Below are 4,210 nucleotides of genomic sequence, written 5' to 3'. Positions count from 1 at the left end.
AAATGTAATTTCCCTTACATTCAACTTCCAAAAGTGCATTCATCTTTGCCATGTTACATTCATTTAGTTGACTAGTGCTATACGCTGTATTAACAAAAACATTAATGGCATTAATAAAAACACTTACTTTGTCATATTAAGAACACATTAAAGAAGAAATATTCACATATTATAGTATCAGTTTTATATCACTTGTAGGCCTAAAAGATTTGTTTAAAGATTTTATTCAACCGAAATGAAATAGCTCACAGTGACCTTGCTCAACAGGGCTATGGGTTGAATAATGCCAGAGTTATGCTTCAAGTTTTAAACAATGAATCAAAATCACATTCATTTTTAACACACTGAATTTGTTGTCTTGTGCATACTATAAATCTCAGGGTGAAATAAGGTTAAAGGTTAAATAAGGTTAAATCTCATCCCTATTCTTCTGTATATCGCTGATGTCAACCTTGGGACGTCGCCGCTGATCAGCGCTTGGTCCTCTTGGTCCTGCTCGGTTTTCGTCGACTTCGAGTAAAACAATTGAAAGTTTTTCAAAAGATTCAATGTGTCCAATGTGTCAGCGTGACAGAAGTTTGATGCTGTCGTGTGAGAAAAAGCAACAGCCGGCATTTTTCCTCCTCCCGAGTGCCTCATTTTCTGAATCTCCTCACATAAATGATTAGATTTCGATGGCTTACGTTTCTTCCCCACCGCAGAAACTACCACAGGTTCATCAATGCCGTCAAATTTACTCATTTTTTGTTTGTTTGTTGATCACAAAGTACAAAGTAGATGAGGACAACTAGGATGTCGGGTGTATTCAAAGTGCCGCCATTACTTTTTACAATGCGTGGGATGGTGTTTGTCGTGGTTTGGAAAGATAGGGAGAAAACATGACAGAATAACATGGTGGATATCACATTTTGCGTAAAATGAAAAATTGACTTTTCAATATGACCAGATACAATCTAATAAAAACGAATCCAGCCAACACTGAGATCATTCCGCACTTGCACGAGACTGAGTGACTTCACGGGAGAAACAGCGCCATCTTGTCTAGTTCACGAGTCAGGTAAGTGCCGTATGTATTTATACACAAACGTACAACATATATAAAAACATTGAATACGCGTTGTATGAATTTGTCTGAAGGAAATGAGCTGTTTAAGTGAAGGGAACGTGGTCTTTTATCTCGTTTAATCCATAAAACACTAAATGTCAAAAGCCGTGTTACTATAATGAATTTTAGGTTTAATTTTGGCGTGTTGAATGATATTTTTGTGTTTCCGTGACGTTAAAAGATATGAAGAGATTGCGCGGTCTCTCGCTCTACTCGTCCGCAGCGATGCGTGTTGCATTAGCGCAGTCTGACTAATGTCATATAGCCTATAACACGCTCTCACACGTTTATTATTTTAACAATTTACATATATGGTTTCAACAACCAGATGCCTTTACACTTGTCCAGTTTAGTCTGGAATGCGTCCCAGACCACCTCCCTAAGTGGTTTGAGCGATCGGATTTATATCCGTCTCAAATGCGTTTCGGAGGGCATTTACACCTGGTCTTTTCATGATCGGATAGCTATCCGATCAGAAAAAACGCATGAAGTGACCAGGTGTAAACAGGCCCATTGTGTCCTCAGGAGCCTTTGGTAATTTGGTCTTGTCTGTATATGTTTATTTGACACTCAAAAGCCGGCAGCCAGAGACGTGCAGTTTATGAATTACAATGTTTTCAAAGACAATGTTTTCACCTAAAAATTTCCTTTACTGTTCAATTGAAGAAAAAAGTTAACTACATCTTGGATGGTTTGAGGGTGAGTCAGTTAACAGCAAATTTTCATTTTTGGGTGAACTATCCCTTTAAGCCTGCATGTTTAAGTGTGTATGACAAATGTTATAAATGCAGATTGTTATTAAATAAAGGCTATTATGTGTTGTAATGTGTGTGTTTTAGTGATTGATTGACACCAGGTAATAATTTTCTTAAACTCAATATAAAATATAATAACTAGTTCCACAGCAATTTCTTATGATGCCCAAATAATAAATCTTAGTTGAGGTAACATATGAAACACATGGAGTGAATGGTTAAATTTTAATTTCGAGATGGACTAAAAATGATCTCCCAAAACTTACTGCCAGATTCTGGAAGATAAATTCACTGTAAAAAATCCAATTAACAAAATGTTGTAAGGGCAAAAATATTTAAGTTGAGCTAATTTTATTGCTTGGGCTTAGTTGAGAGGACATATTACATTAAGTCTAAGCTGTATTACATTAAGCATTAAGCTGTAGTTTTCTAAATGTTTGACCAATTAAATAATTTTAGTTGAATGGACTATAAAACTATTTCAGTAAAGGTTGAGCCAACTAAAAAATAACAATTCAGGCAACACTTTGAAGACAGAAATTGACTGAACGTAACATTTCTGTGGAACTTGTTACTAAATAATAATTAGTTGAAACGGCTTGAAATTTTTTACAGTATAATATTTTTTGTTTTGATTTTGGAGTAAAAACTGTACCGGGAAAGTCATGACATATATTCTACATATGTGGAAACATACGGATGATATCTCTTGATACATTACTGTTGTAGGCATGCAATTCAAATCTACACCCGTCAAAAAAAATTATTATTATAGTATAATATTTTTTGTTTTGATTTTGGAGTAAAAACTGTACCGGGAAAGTCATGACATATATTCTACATATGTGGAAACATACGGATGATATCTCTTGATACATTACTGTTGTAGGCATGCAATTCAAATCTACACCCGTCAAAAAAAACCCAACAACTTATTATTTAACTGCTGCACTGTGCAAGCCTCAAACCTCATCCCATCTCAACCACGGATATGCCAAGAACCCTGCATATTTTATCCATTATTCTTTCTTCCACCAGCATCTCTTTCTTTGTCCTATTTCTGGTGCAGTCCTCGTGTCTCACTCTTCTTGTGTTTCCAACTTTCTCTCCCCCCAGCTTACTGTCTTTCACTCTGTCTTTTACTGTTTCTCTCTATCAGGTAACCTAATATTTCATTTGACTCTGATCTATACCAAGAAGTGCATTAATGGCAGGATATAGCAGTTTCAACTGTACATTAAAAATAAAATGTGCAATCAAAGGAAATGTGCAATCAACACATTACACATATTAATCTAAATAATTAAATATTCACAACGGTGAAATTAATAAAAAATATGGTCTTGAAGATAGGTTTATTATAGTTAACTAAAACTAAAGATGAAGCAAAAAATCATCACTTGAAATAAAACAGACTGACATATAAGAAAATATAAAAAACCTTAAACTTACTGTATTTAGTTAATTTACATAAACAGTGTAAATTATTTCATTAGTTTACATAAACAGTGGCCCATTTGTTATAAAAAAAAACGTGGTCTTGAAGAAATGCTTATTATAGTTAACTAAAACTAAAAATTAACCAAAAAAGAGAAAACAAATTAAACTTATTCAGTTAGTTGTCAAGGCAAAATTTCTCATTTTCATTTAGTTTAACTTGATGTATTAAATAATGAAAAGTAAAACTGAAATAAAAAGTAATAAAAAACTATACATATTTAAAGAATAATAAAGGTAAAAACACATCAAACTTACCAAAATTTAAAATTAAAATGATAACAGAAAGTATTAAACATAAACACTAATCCAAAATATTAATAAAATCTATAATTACAATGATTCTAAAATAACATTGCTGGGAATTTATGAACATAAGTATGACGTATAAAAATATGGTTATAGTGGCTTTTAGACAGTGTCATGAAAATGTTTGTTTTCCGTCTAAATTAAGGAGATGATGTCAACATATTCTGTTACACCAAATACACAAAATAATGATCTTTAAAATATCATCATATGACCCCTTTAACAGTCTTTATGCACACTTTATGCATGATTTGTTATTTTAATTTTATTTTATTTTGTAACGCTTTACGTTTAAATGCAACATATTTAGCATTTGTGTGTGACACTGTAACTGAAACTAAGCCTACCAGGCTTTAGAAACGTTAATTTATACATTGTGTACTGATCTGGAAGAAAAGGAATGCCCACTGGAGATTTTAGGAGGGGAACACAGTGCCCCAGGAATGTTTTTGACCTTTTCCAGGTACAAGTTGGGCCTCCCCTTCCCTTGTTTCCTCTCCTCCAACCTCAAGAGCCCAGGCTTTATAAATACTGAAAGCTTTGC

The sequence above is a fragment of the Sinocyclocheilus rhinocerous genome, unplaced genomic scaffold (genome assembly GCF_001515625.1).
Source record: "Sinocyclocheilus rhinocerous isolate Xijiao unplaced genomic scaffold, SAMN03320098_v1.1 scaffold574, whole genome shotgun sequence".
In the NCBI taxonomy this organism is placed as follows: Eukaryota; Metazoa; Chordata; class Actinopteri; order Cypriniformes; family Cyprinidae; genus Sinocyclocheilus; species Sinocyclocheilus rhinocerous.
Note: the sequence above shows the minus strand (reverse complement) of the source record.